The sequence below is a fragment of the Ptychodera flava genome, chromosome 17 (assembly GCF_041260155.1).
Source record: "Ptychodera flava strain L36383 chromosome 17, AS_Pfla_20210202, whole genome shotgun sequence".
NCBI classification, from domain to species: domain Eukaryota; kingdom Metazoa; phylum Hemichordata; class Enteropneusta; family Ptychoderidae; genus Ptychodera; species Ptychodera flava.
Window position 1 is genome coordinate 24,966,312 of NC_091944.1, and position 16,020 is coordinate 24,982,331.

At 38.4% G+C, this 16,020-nt stretch overlaps 1 protein-coding gene across 3 annotated transcripts in view; it reads left to right on the forward strand.

Annotated features, from left to right (window-relative positions):
- LOC139115858 (glycine receptor subunit alpha-2-like) overlaps positions 1-16,020 on the forward strand; it is a 145,843-nt gene that overhangs the window by 40,366 nt on the left and 89,457 nt on the right. The window contains exon 1 of one of the 3 annotated variants that reach the window (XM_070678259.1): positions 12,992-13,103. The exons of the other annotated variants lie outside the window; for them this stretch is intronic. The gene's annotated coding sequence lies outside the window, so the exon portion shown is untranslated. Of the gene's footprint in view, positions 1-12,991; positions 13,104-16,020 lie in introns of those variants that run through there. 3 annotated transcript variants of the gene reach the window in all.

Genomic DNA, 16,020 nt, shown 5'->3' on the forward strand with positions numbered 1-16,020 from the left:
CTTCACCGTCATTTCACATTCGCCAGGGTCGTCTTTTGGAAATAGGCAGCTTCTCTTGGTCTCTACTTCCCTCTTGCAAAGGAAACTAATTAGAGCAAAAGAATAAGTCTTCAATTCAGTTGATCTAAATGGCGGCGTCATATCAGGTTCTAATCGATTCCATTCGGACAATGTCATTTTGTGGAGTACCTCTTGGTGTTTGTCGTAAATTGACGTCTCATAAAGCCATTCTCGAGTGTTCGATTGACTGGCTTGTAATCGATTTTGACATAATGGCGAATTCCAACCACAAGTCGGGGGTCGGCCCACTTGACTCAGCCGTCAGCCGCTCGCGGCCCTTACGTTATATGCCGTCTGTGTTGATTCGAGTGCGCAATTTGCCAACTCGCGTACGACAATGGGAGTGCAAATTTGTCTCCGAAGGTTCTGCCTGGAAATAGAACATGAATCTCTTTCCCATGTTTCTGCGAATCAAATTAAGGTGTAATTTTACGTCTGTTGCGTGTGACATCCTGTGAAGTGATTGAACATGTTCGTGTGACGACTGTATTACCGTACACGGGGCATATGGTCCCCGCCATTTAAAAAACAAAACCACACACACACGAGCAAGAAAACAGCTGCAGATTCTCCGATACCCGGGATTTGCTAATGAATCTCTCGGATATCCCTTTCCAGTGAGATAGGAACTGCTTGCCAAACGTTGCAATTTCCTTCTGCTTCACGTATTTGTCCTAAGTTGTCTAGACCGGAGACATACTTAACTTCAGAGTCAGAGACAGAGAACCCGCCCAAGGGCGAAATTTCTAGACTGCCCTTCATAACATGTGTTTTCCAGATATATTTCACTTAAAAAGGATACAGTCGTCGAAACTGCGCTCAAAGGTCGTATGGGACCGATACGACCAATGGCATAACTTCATCCTAGGTACCATTGTTGTGACTGATAAAAGTTAAACCATGTCTTTCATAATCTACATCGTATAATTTTAATATTGCAGCTATGATGATGAGATGCATCTAGATATCGTGCACGAAATACATTGTTTGTAAACAAGAAACTCGCACAGACGCAGTTCCGAAGACTGTTTTCCTTGTTTATTAATTTCTGATGTAACTTACTTATACTTGAGACGCATTAATATATACATGTATCTTTGACGCGAAGTACATTAACTTTTGGTGTTGGGCGCCATCTGACCTCTGACCTCATGACACCTTTCAATTAACATAGTTAACAACAAGATAACATTTCGCCTTTCGCTAATACTCAGTAAATCACGCAACGAGTAAAATCAGTCCAAAACATGCAAATTTGTATGTCATTGAGCTTTTACCTACAATTTCTAGCACGTGCACTTCGCTGCGCAGGTTGAATTTTCGTTCTGTGCGTCTGGCGCACGCGCTCAGCCAATCTGCTTGCAAACGTGCTACTCAATACACCAAAGGGCATTCTTAATACGTATGTATGTATGTATGTATGTATGTATGTATGTATGTATGTATGTATGTATGTATGTATGTATGTATGTATTTATGTATGTATGTTATGATAGTGTGTAAGATGTGAGGGCCGTATGAACCATACGTTACAGTTGTTATTGATTATTGTTTATCCTTGAAGAAATTCCATGTCTATTACGCCCTGCTCTTTGTATCAACCAGTTTAGTTCACTAAGAAAATACATTTATGGTTTGGAGATCTATCTATCTATCTATCTATCTATCTATCTATCTATCTATCTATCTATCTACCATCTATCTATCTGTCTATCTATCTATCTATCTATCTATCTATCTGTCTATCTATCTATCTATCTATCTATCTATCTATCTATCTATCTATCTATCTATCTATCTATCTATCTGTCTATCTACCTATCTATCTATCTATCTACCTATCTATCTATCTGTCTGTCTATCTATCTATCTATCTATCTATCTATCTATCTATCTATCTATCTAATTGTCTATCTGTCTGTTCGTCTATCTACCTGAGAGAGAGAGAGAGAGAGAGAGAGAGAGAGAGAGAGAGAGAGAGAGAGAGAGAGAGAGAGAGAGAGAGAGAGAGAGAGGGAGAGACTCGCATACATGACGTATGAAATACTGGGTGTACGTTGTGATCATTGACCCTTTTTCAGGTTCACGTCAATTTATAGTTGTAAGCTATAAACAAGAAAGGATATTGATAAAAAGGTGGTCATCAGTTGGCCATCTGCATGTGTACTAATTGAGTTCTCGATCTCTAGCTTCTTTCACAGCATAGTAATCATGTGCGTGGTGAAAGAGAGAGAGAAAAAAGACGTTCTCACTTGCGCGCTGATTAACTGACTTCGCAGCGATATTCAGCAATGTGTGCATACGAATTTTCTGCCCCTGAGGCGATGGGCTCTTTTGAAACATTATACCATTTGGATGCGGTGTAGGCAGTAATATTTCTGGTCTTTCCTTACTCTGTGAATCTAGAGTGTCTCAAAGAGAAAGCGGATTCCCCGAAAACCGCGAGGCAATTTTTTTAATTCTGCAAATGCGCAGGCTGCAAAAGGAAATGGATTTTTTGAAAGTGCGGGGCTGGAAAATTTCTGCATGTATCATCTCGCGAGTAATGTCGCCTCAGCGAATAATGAAAGGTCTCTCCGCTCCTACTATGAAGAAAAGAAGCGATTTAAAATTCATAGGCAGACTAATGAATCAATTACTGCAAGTGAATTAGATAAGTCTCTCCACGATCGATGTCATGGCATCTTTGAATAAGATAGGTACACGTATGCGTGATTCAAATTTTCCGAGATCTAGACCGTCTAATAAAGGACCTTCGTTCAATATACAACTTTGTTACATATACTGGCGCGAACATATTGCAATTGAGATGTGACTTAAAATGAAAAGACTTCTGAAATTAAAATATATACATCAGCTTTACGAGCATTGGCCAAGGCGCCAGCTGTTATAGGCAAGTTTATAGACATTATTATTTCTGGATTTTCCAAATGTTTTAAGAAGGTTACTGCTCTGCCCTGGGCTATCAATAACAACCAGGCGATGTGTATTTTTTTCTGTATTTTTATAAAAAATGAAATTCACAAAAAAGGCGAAAACATTGTCTCAAGTACACTGTTTTACTTAGAGCTAGAGACTTTTTTCCTATTTCGATGATTCTTATATTCTTTTGGATTTGACTTTGTTCCAATGCGATCTCGCATTTTTCTTTTGCTTCCTGGAATTTTATCTGATGTCAACGTATATGATAATTTGCATACAACTTGATTGCGTGTATAACACGCTGTAAAATCCAATGTTGAAGTGGATGATTGTAACCAATCCACGTAACCCGCGATCTTTGACTAAAAGGGCACAGACTGGTACACCTTATCTGGCGCTGACCATCCTTCAACTTCCTATCCCTGAGTACTTTTTCCGAGGCGGAGTTAATATTCGCAAGGGGGTTTGATATGAAGCGAATGCCCGCCTGAGTAGACGACACTAGATGCCGTGACTGAATGGTTCCAATATTGCAGAACTTTTGAGCCGAGAGTGTTTCAGTGAAAGTGTTTTACAGCTTGGATGACAGAGAGTCAAACTAGATGAGGGAATGACTCATAGAAAGACAATCGCTTGTAAATTGTGCATGTCACTGGTTTACGAACAAAAAAACAAACCAACCCAACATTTTATTGACTTGGTTCAGGTGCACATTTTCCCCTCAAAGTCAAAATATCACATCGATATTTTCCTTATCGCTTGGAATCTAAGCTGCGTGTTGACGGGTTGAATTTTTGTATTTGCCAATGTGCATCCAATGCATAAATTAACTAAGAGAACGTGACCGCATGTGTCGACAGCCCATATAGACTACGGTTTTCAACTACACTGATCTTAGCATTAAGCCTTGACACAGGCCGTCTGTGTCTATTGACGCACTTGACATTGGAAATGATGAAAACGCCTGTCTGTTGAATACGCATAAGGAGGTGCAATTGTACCGTTTCTTGAATGACTCACCATTCCTTTCTTTCATTTTGACTTATTCCTCAATGTCGAAAGGAACCCAAGTAGTGGGAAAGCATAATTTTACATTCGATATGAAATTGAGGCTGTGTGTTTCAAAAAAGGTTGCGGCGAGACTAAATCAGCAGTGAAGAGCTTGATATTTATAAATTGGACGCGAGGAGAAATGTGATCCCTCATCTTCACGTCAATGACCAGACATATACACACGGAGACATTCTCTTTACGTTGCCATATATGCATTCGAAGAACAACTGTCGTTTCTCTGACGTTCAAAGATTGAACGTATCCTAATTCCCTCTACTGGTTTCGTTTTAAGTGACAGTCCGAGAAAGGAAAAAAGATCATTGTAGCCCCAAAAGAGTACACAGTCACACCTCATTTGCACTGCGCCGTATCGCTGAAAGCCCACGTCGGCATCTGTTCATCGAGCAAGCCGCCTGGCTGTGCGTCACTGTTAGAGACAAAAATAGACCAAAGACAAGATGTTCTTGCCAAGATCTAGTACATGTGTATGTTTAGATGTACAGTATATACGCCATGGCGGTTTTGGTTGGCAGTTTTTTTTATGAGCGCGATTATATCATGCAATGGAGACAGTAACCTCTGCTAGCTATATTCAACTACCTGCACTATTTCTTTCTACGTTAACTTTGTTTTGTACATTTCTTTTAGCCCATTGAGTTTCAGTAAACCGACCCCTGTTTCTTGCGAAATCTTTCCCGCCAGCAAATTTCAGTTATATCCCCTTCTCACGGTTCGACATTTCATATCATGACTGTCTCACTTCCATGATGTCTGGCCGTAAGTCAATGTTGTTAACTCTAATTTAACGTGTAGTATCCAAGTTTTAACGCTCTGATCTGTTCCCCGAGCGTGGTGACATTTAAGCGCATTATCATGAACGCACATCTGCACTTTTAAATTCGTTCATAATGATTCCAGCGATTCATCAACGATATTTTAGTTTAAATTCTAAAAAATAACATGTAATGAGAGATGCACAACGCAACCACGGTGAAAAAAAAAGAGAGCAAGCGAACTATGAAATTCTGTTTCGTAAAAAAAGAAACGAAACACACACAACTCCCCGATTTTTTTTTCAAAGAGATAAATGAGTAAGTCGTAACATGAGCGCGAGTAGGCGATACGAGAGTTCCAGGCATAGTCTATAGATATTAAGCATGGCGTATGTATGCAGTACAATGGCGTATCGATACAGCACTGTACTCGAATGGGTGAGGTGGCGAAACGACAGGAACTGAAAGCAAGTTTACTCTAGAAAAGACAAATTAAGATAGCATGGAAAAACTCACTTGGAGAATAAATTAGGAGAGCATCAAATATTGAAGGTCAAAGGTGATGTTCGCGCTGTAATTTCGAAACTTGTTAACGGTGCTGCGCGATCGACCGGCAAAATTATTTTGTTTGACCGCGTGCGTTCACCTTTGATATTGTTATATGTAAGTAGCGCAACATCCAAACTCTGCGGAGGCGTGAACAATTACAAAGATGCCCAAAATTGTGAATTGAGCCAGCCGTTGGTGCCGAATAACGGCTTGTATTCTGGTCAAAGTACCGCTTTGCTTACCGGTGAATGTACCCTCAGCAATGCAGTGGATAGTCGCCAACTCTATTCACTATTCATATCTATTAGGTTTTTGTGTAGTCACGCACGATTCAACACACGAGCGTATATATGTGACAAAGAAGCGCCTGCGCATGTATATAGCCTCAGCTAAATCACTAAATAAGTAAATAGCTACGCGACTTTCCCGCGCGCGCGTAAATGTAACTGATGCATAAATAGATAACGTTGTTTAAAATTGTGAACCCGAAAAAGTGGTTGTTTTACACCATTTCAATCAACCCAAGACGCCTTAAAATCGTGCTCAACCACGATATTCAATATTCTAGCGGCGCATTCGTCAAGTTTAAACAGTGTGAGGTCAATGGTTGAATAAAATTCTATGTATATGACTGAACTGAACACTTTTATAGACATGTTGTTCTACTGCCTATCACATATCAAGTCAAAATTGTCAAATTATCAACCCTCGGATCGCAAACACGCACGACACAGGAAATGTGGCGGCAAAAGACGACTGAGGTGTCTGTACCGAGTTGGTGTACTGCGCCCATGAAGCTATCGCAAACCGCTCATTTTTTTTCTTTTTTTTTCGCTCCAGTAACGGTCGTAGATAAGACAAATTGAAGCCGGAACGAAGCTCTAATGTCACGGAGACAGAATAATTAGAACCCTTTAAAAGCTGCAGACGGACTTTGCATTTTTCCAATCTGACGGAGCCCTCGATTTCTCCGCACTACCGGCCAATGCTTAATGTCCTCACTGATATTTTGAACCGTCAAAGCCCCACAAGAGATCGTCATTTATATCTGCATAAAGCACGGTGGATTTGGATGAAATCAGAATACCCGTAGCATGGCGGAATTTTAATGCGGATAAACTGCAGCAAAATTTCTTTCCAAATCAAGTTCTCTTGATCTATTCTGAATGGCATTATCGTCATTACAATTCCATTGAGAAAGTTATTTATCGTCCGTGTGCATGGACGCTTATCTAGCAAGCAAGACGAATAATAAATCCGTGCATTGAATACCGCTCTATTCTGCCGCAGACGATTAGTGTTAGAACTATTTCGTCATAGAAGGGCGCGGAATCAAAGAGATGTACACATATTTGTCGTTTGGCAAGGTCAACAGTAAACTGACCAATAGTCTTTCGTTAAATTGGTTAAATTGTAATTTAAAGGCGTCAAATGTTTTGGAAAGAATCGCGACAAGAAGATTTAGAGCTTCGTTGATCAAAAAGGCAGTATTTCTTTTTCTTCTCTGAGTACAGCAACGAAGTCCGAAAATACAAAAATTCTTGAGAGAGAAAGCGTTTGTGTCACGTGCAATGTATTGACCAATGTAAACGTTTCCCTTGCACAAGGTTCAACGGCAGGTCATTGTCTTATAACGTTTCATCTATATTAATTTTAGATTGATACTCCAATCCGCTTATAAAACTCAAACGCATATTTGACACTATGATTTTTTTCGAATATAAAAATTACATGTGTTTTTTTAATTTTCAGTGTCTTAAACATTCGATTCTAATTAATAACATTAGTCGTTTTGAAATCTTCCGAACCGAAATCGTTACATAAAGTGAACGTCTCTGACGTCATAAACTTATAATAGAATAGAATGTGGCACATAGTCATACCTACATGACACGATAAGACAAGAACAGACTGAAAAGACAAGAAAAGAGAACTTAGAAAAGTAAAGACAAGACGAGACAAGACAATGCAAGATTACACAGCTAAGCACAACACAGCACAACACAACACAACACAACACAACACCAACAATTCATAACAGTTACTGCACAGTCCCGTCGGCTATTATCTATTTACATACAATGTATATGATTTCAATTAGACCCCTTGTAGCCAAACGGTAAGCTTACTAACATTTCTAGAGTCGACTTTCGGTCTGGCCAACTGACTGTCTAGATAATACATAATGCTTGCCATGAAATGAAGACGACAACTGAAGACTAACAGCAGTTAATTCACATTGATATTAAAAGCGTATTTGTAAACGTTTAGTTAAATCACCTTGGTTGGTTGCCCAATGACAAACTTCACATCAGAGATTTAAATAGCATTATTTATAAATAAATAAATAAATAAATAAATAAATAAATAAATATATATATATATATATATATATATATATATATATTTATAAATAAATAAATAAATAAATAAATATATATATATATATATATATATATATATATATATATATGTGTGTCTGTGTGTGTGTCTGTGTGTGTGTATATAATTATTTATATATATATAGTGTATATATAAGATATGTACAATATATAGTATATATACATACGTTAAATTATATATATATATATAAATATACATATATATATATATATATATATATATATATATATATATATATATATAATATATATATATATATATATTTTGTTTAGCGTTTAACATAAATAAAACATATGTAATTTTCACTCCTAATACTTTGCGATATTATACGAGGAAGTAAGGTTTAGTTGAGATATTTGCCTTCTGTAGTCAGCCTGATCAAAACTGATGCCGGACTACTATTTCACGCCATGAACACGTGAAAAGCAAGTTGCATAATAGTCTCAACTTGGAAAAACATTCATCTCTCTATCTCCCCCCCCCCTTTTCTCCTTCGAGCATTGCACGAATTGAGGATTAGCCGTCGAGGACAAAGTAATCCCGGCAATATGATCGGAAAGACAAGTCTTAAGCTCGAATTTTGGAACGAGTGATCCACATTTTAAGCAGCCGCATGTATGCATTGCTCGCGCTCTGGGCTAGGAACTTGAAAAAAAAGTGCGCAGTATTATACGGCTCTGGCACGTGACGAAACAAGAAGTTCTGAAGTACTAGTTGTTTGCACGCCGTAGATGTTTACAATCGAACTACATAGAACTCAGATTATCTGTCTTGCTTTAACGTTTCAGATAGCCATCAAAATTTCATAGACTCCGATGTAAGGAGAGCCAGCGAAAACATTAACGGCCTTATCGAATCACCGTTTAATTACCCAGTCACAATAGCCTCAGAATTGCACTGAGGTGACGCTAACCTCACAAAATAATCTTCTCACATTTCGAATAGATATGATCAAATTTGAGAAATAAGCTGTAATTTAACGGTGACGCTCTCCATGCTGCGACGAAAAAGCCCTTCCTGACTTGTTCAATTTCTAGCTGGTAGTCTAGACGATTTGAGCTAAGCATGCACCGTTCCTCTGATCTCGCGCCGACTGCCGTATTGTGTTATCAGCGGGCGATTACGGTAAACCCCCCTATGGAGCAGGTAAGACCTCGTTAAAGCTTCCTTTTAGAGACTGGCCGGGAATATAATTCTCTCTGTGACGGCGAAGGATTGAATCAGAGCGACAGTCTTTTGAGAGGAACTAGGGAAATGCTAAAAAAAGTCAGCATCAATAATGGATGTCACATTGGTTATGGGAATTGTAGCCTTGGGTAACAATGACGAGACATAAAAAAGGTTCAGATAGTATTATGGGTGACCAAGCCTTGCGCTAGGTTAGCTGACTTTCATTGATCGCGAACAAAAGCATTTTCCGTAAAAAGACAAAAACTTCGACTACAGGTGTGAGTCCAAGCGTTCCAAACCGCTTCTTTCATATGGAATATTGATCCAAGGAATGGCGCGAGTGCAAAGTAAATATTCCGAATAAACACGAACAACTGTGACCGAATTAAAACATCGTTCAGCGCTTATCCATCAATAAAGGTTGGCAATAAATGGAAGGCTGTGGTTAGCTTCAGAAACTTAATCTTCACTGCTGAAGCTCAGGTTAGGTTGATCTCTCCTTTAAACTATTCGCTTGTCCTCGGAGACCCAAGGCTCCTGGGTTTTTATTTATCGCACTTTCAAAAGAATCTCGGCGGTGAATACATATGAAGTTAGCTTCTTAATTGTTCCCAGAAATTCAATTACTCTGGTCGTGAATTAATAGCTTGGTAAGAAAACAAGATTAGGTTTCTTGTTAATCAAGCATATAATGGCTGTCACTGTCTTTGTAAGAACAAACCAAACCCCATTCGGAGGTGAATGTTTCGAGGTATTCTTTTTTGAGAGTGGGGATTTAGCCGAGCGGTTCTGTCTGTTGCCTCTCCGCTAGGCGACTGATGCCGTATGTTGTGAGTTCGAACCCGATTGAAAACTAGCCTTATTGGAACATATCTGATCCTTCGCAGAGGCAGAAAAAATTTTAATAAGTTTTCTTGCGCCAGGTCAAATACTTTGGAAACTTGTTGATAGTGAGGAGAATATTAGGTGATGACGAAATCAAGAGGGTAGTTTTAAATTTGTTCTTCCTGCAAACTTGGCCGAATAAAAAATCCAGTTGCAGAAATTCATTCTCCCATGCTACTTAGCCATGCAAAACAGCTCGTCTCCGTCTCATGAAATTCTAGGAAACCAGTGATCTACAGAGTGGCACACGTGTTTTGCCTGCAAGGTTAGCATTCTTGATTACAAAGCCATTATCAGATCCTGACGATATCCGGTGTCAATGCAAGCAATTTCTGGAATGTCAGCCCGGGGGTCTTATTTTCCTCTTATGTGATTTTTTTGGGTCCTCATCTTATGCAGTCGTTTTCCGTCTCATGACAGCTCGTGTCCTGTTGACAGTACTTATCATTTCCCCTGCATTAAAAGTGGTTAATTTATCTCGTAGACATGCTGTTCACTTTCGTCTTCTGGTACGTCTCTCAGTCGTTCGTGTCGCCACAGATCACAGACAGCAGCTCCCTGTTGAGGGCAACCTGTCAATATGATGCCCTATCTCTGCTAGCTTTGTGTCATTTATTCAAGCCTTTGCAGCCGCTCAGTGTATTTCTGAATGTTCATGAGAAGTTTCTCAATTCATAACTGAACGATTTCTTAGCGAAAGATTGTCCGTCAACAGTTAATAAGAACAAATTTGTCTGTAAATCTTCGGAGTTACAGTTTTTGTCTCTTTTTTTCCTGAGTGATATCGAGGGCGATGCCAATTACCTCAATTGAATAAGTTAGTTGTTTCAACGATATGGAATCAGCCTTTTTCTTGATATCATTATTCCTCTTTTACAAGGGTGCAATCTATGTGAGTTCTTAGGGTGAATGACACTTTGAGAGACGGAAAAAGAACAACCAAACGCCAATATGATTTGGGCCAGCACATTTAGTACGTACGTCTGTCCATTCTTGAAAAAAAACTTCTCCCAATGGAAATACAGCTAATGCCATTAGCAGAACTACGCATCGGGAACAAATTTTGAATCATTTGGATTCTTTGCTGCTGTATAGCTTGTATAAGCTTATTATGAAAATTCTCATTAAAAATATAAAAAAGCTTAACTTTTGCCGCAAGTTTATTCATATGTTTGCGACCAGTTAGAATTTCAAACTTTGTTAAAGGTAATTTGCATTGTGACTCTGAATATCAAAACATATATGGGGAACCTATGAGTTTAATTACTCATTAATGACACGAACTTTACTGTCTTATAGCAGTTTATATAGAAGCGTATACGCACTTTATGTATTGTATGAAAATATATATATACATATATATATATATTTCAGAGGTTGCCATAAAGCCATTATGGTGATAGCCGGGAGGGCACATTGTATACATTTTGTATGTATGTATATATATTATATATATATATATATATATATATATATATATATATATATATATATATATATATATATATATCCTCGTACTCCGAATGTTTCCATGTTATATCTAACTTAATATCTTCCGAAGAAGCATACAAGCTTTTTCTCCTGTTAGAAATCATTACAGTGAATTGCTTTGAAGCATTGGCATTGCACGAACTAGACATATTGTCTAAATCGAGGTGCTGCCAACACTGTCGGGTACAATTAACAGCTAAGCAGTAACATGAATCGATCATTAAAAAATATCAACTCTGCAAAAGTTGAAACATTGTCTAGCAGGAGTCAGACGTAGTCAAAACAACACCACCACAATGTCCAAGTCTTATCACTTGCTTTCAGGTGCAGTTGTTTTGACTCCATCTAACCTGCTGCAAGACAATGTTTCAACTTTGGCAGAGTTGATTTCTCTGTGGTCGACTGGAATTACTGCTCAGCTGATAATTACACCTGACAGTGTTGGCAACACCTCGATTTAGACTGTATGTCTAGTTCGTCTAATGCCAATGCTCCAAAGCAATTCACTGTATAACATTCTTGTAGGTGACTTTAAGTAGATAAGTGAGTATTTGAGACTGAAAAAGTACACTACAAGGTCGGCAAAATAAGACAAGGAGAACACAGTGCATTGGAATGTGCCGGTCGGAAACGTTCGACTTATGAATTATGCAAGTTTGGTAATATATATTGTCACTAAATGTAGCAACGATGGATTTCATAAAACCAGCTCAAGCACAGAACCGACCACTGATAATAGTCAATGTTTGGCCCTTGGCACTTCCAATTATCTTCTACGTTTTGCCAAGTCACTGAAAAAAAGGTACAGACGTTCTTTATGAGATATATATATATATATATATATATATATATATATATATATATATATATATATATATATATATATATATATATATATATATATATATATATATATATATATATACGTCTGTATAGAACAGACCATGAAAAATCTAATGCCTCGTAAACAGTACGCAATTCTGTTATATTTTGACATGTCATGTTGAATCATAATTTTTAAAGGGATATGACAATAGCTACATGTACGTTATCATTAAAAAATCATCATCATCATCATCATCATCATCATCATCATCATCATCATCATCATCATCACCATTACCATCATCATCATCATCATCATCATCATCATCATCATCATCACCATCATCATCATCATCATCATCATCATCATCATCATCATCATCATCATCACCATTGCCTTCATCATCATCATCATCATCATCATCACCACCATCATCATCCTCCTCGTCATCACCATCAACAACAACAACAACAACAACAACAACAACAACAACAAACAACAACAACAACAACAACAACAACAATAAATCCCTACCACAATGTGGATGAATTATACTTTGGCAATAATTTTAAGTAAATGTAGCTACAACATGTTGTTGTATTTATTTTCACCGGTCCTGATGTTGTTGAAAACAGGATTAATTTAAGCGTGCAGTGTGATTTTCTTTACAATCGTCCTGCAAGCAAACGACAGCTAATCATTGAAAAGGTTATTTGTGTCAATTTAATAGGCATACAGCTTCCACCAATAACAATGCGCACACGGTGTCCATATTGCAGGTCCCACAAATGTCAAGCTATTTTTAATGCGAGCGAAAAAAGACAGGTTTGCATATTTTATTATCAGCAATGTAAGGCTACGGATAGGGTCGGCCATCTGTTGTCCATACTGTCTCTCTTCGCTAATCTGATAGGAGATACACGATAGCTGGCGAGGAAGGTAGCCGAATAATCGTTAGCGAATGCTACACGGTGAGTGAGTATGAAATTTGATTCTTCTCCGGAAAGAACATTATAAACAATTTTCGGTTTCGATTTTTAATCTTAATTAATTCTGCGTAGAGAATGACCAGGCAGATGGATTTTTCTACTTTTGAGCTATGACTTTGTCATGCCCGCTAAGTACCAGCCATTTTGAACAAAGCATGTAGTCAAACTATATTAAGCGTTCCATCATAGTGGTGCATTGTATGTATGTCCGTGTTTTTTCCCTGAAACTATACGTACTGTATCAATGTTTGCACAGATGATATGAACCTATTCGCACGCAGGCCTCGTACAGCAGCAGACGCATAGTCGTATTAGACCGGAACAGCCATAATGCCGTTACTGTGCTAAATACAAGATGTTCCGTAGTTCGTAAAGGTTCAAAACTACGCGTTGCCTTTTGTTGACAATGCGTACCATCAGTTGGGAAGAATCCAGTCCCTTTTCATACCAAACTTCACAATGTCAGTGACCACGTTCATGTGGACTTTTCTTTTGGTGTGAATTTAAGGCTCACTTGAATCTCTAATCAAACACTCACTGAAATAGCTAAGCGCCTTGCAGATGTATCAGCCAGGACGTATTGTTTCAACAGCTACCAGTGACGTCCATCACAATGTGTGTGTGGAATGTGAGTGCAAAATGTACGAAAAGAACATGTAAACTCCAGACATATACACGGACATCTTCAATCTCTGCCTGTTTGTCTCCTGCAATGTCTGTGCAAGATCTCAGTATCTCAATACTGACGCAGCGTTGAAGTTTTTAGAGTTACTCTTTGCCATTGACAAAAAAACCTCTTGAACCGCGCTCCTATTCGTGCCTAATTAGACATGTCAATTAGATGCCTGCCAGTATTTGAATTCGTGCAGTAGATGCCTGTCAGTATTTATATTCGTGCAATCGTATATCTAGCACACAATGGTGCCTGCATAACCCGAACGAGCTTTCGCAATGCTACTATTTTTAAGTGTCCCTAGCTAAAGTCGAATTACCTGTCTATATTTGGTCTGCGACACGCCATAATTTCTTCGAACACATCAGCAGACACAGGGATCAAGTCTTTCTATAACTGATTGATCGTCAGTTTCCAAATCTCAGCACAATACCGTACTCTTTTCAAGTTTTGCTTTTTTCGAGTCTTGCCTAGACTCATTACTGCAGATTCCCCCTATGGAAGTGCCTTTTCCGTATTCGAATTAACCCGATGGTTAGGGTCATATTCAAACATGTATATGTAAAGGCAAGTGCCGAATCAAAGACGCAACGATATAACCCGTCTAATGATTTCAGGAGTGTAAGAAACTCAGCTTATGATATCAACAGGGTTACTTCACACTTGAAGTAATTTATCCGAGTGTATACAGACACACTACGAATGACATTGAATTATATCTTCTGTCGAGTTTGTTGTCAAACACATGCATTATCGGCGGTTGATGTGGAAGGTTTGAATGGAAATGTTCTTGAGTTGTTGTTACAAATCTGCAAAACTTCAGGGGTAAGTCTGTGTATCTCTATAGCACAAGATCTCGTACATATCTCTCCATTACAAATTATTAACGACGTTAGGTAATGCAGTTCCCATGGCAACTAATATTTGATTTTCCCGTAGCGGGATTATCTAATCTTTCGATGTTTCCGTCAGACCGTTGTACTTTCTTTGCTTGCGCAGAAAAACAAGGATCTTTTTTTACATAAAATGTTTTCTGGAGTATCATAGACCTTTCGGTGAATCGACAAGATTTCCGCTGCAATGCGTGTTGCCCCAAAAACTCGCACAAATGATACCAAAAGAAACTAAATAATGGTAGTTCGATTTTCTTCGACTATTTTTGAAACTAGGTGAACCATATATGTGTATCTGTAAACATTTCAGAAGGTATTCGCGGATAATACACATTTCCAGTATTGTTTCCTGGTTGTGACTGACAGCTTATTCAATATATAACAAAGCTGTTCCAATGAGAAAGAGGCCTACAAGTTGAATGAGATATACGAAGTTTTCAGCTGACGACACAGATTTGAATAATTACTGATCGTCTTCTTACCATATGAATTTAAGGACCTTGTGTTTCAAAGCAAAAGATATTTTAAAGAATGCCGTTTCCGGGTAGAAATCCTTTCCATTGGTTCTTCTGAGTGAAATCTACCTGATTATATTTCATGGTCACGTCAGTCGCAACGCTCTTCTGAAATAAAATCGGTCGGATTGACAATTAACTTTTGTTATTGCTTGAGGTAACAAAAAAGACAATGGCAAAATATAAATGGAGCTCGCCGAATCAACAGACGAAATCAGAACAGCAAAATGTGGCTGTGTACTGATTCATTCAAGAATATGCCCAGAGGTATTCTGTATGGGTGGAACTTTTAATTTCGTTTGGAGTCTTTCATTTCAAATGAATCCTCTTCGGTCAACTGTCTTCGTCGATATTATCAAAACTTGTGCACATAAGGTTTCGGATCTTCGACCCGCCCGTACTGATTACAAGCTGTGGGACCAGCAATATATAGCAGTCATAACTATCCGGCGCAAAAACCAGGGCTGCGGAAACTACCTGGGAGCGGTTTATTCTTCCCATGGTTACACAGCCAGGCAGTTTACACTAAGAAAGTAATAATCTGCCGAGCAACGTAGAGACCGACAAAAACTCGAGAAATAAACTGCAGAATTATCCTCTGTTGACATTCTGATCATATTCCGCAATTTCGAAATTTCAACGTATTTTCGGAAAGTATTACTGATTAACGCGTTGCGGATGAGCTTTACAATTTGTAAACTGTACAGTAAAATATGAAAGACTTTAAACAAGAAGCAAAAGGACAACATGAGCGAGAAAAAGGCAGGGACATGCAGTAAATAGAGTCAGAGGAAACTAAATTTGATAGCACATTAGCA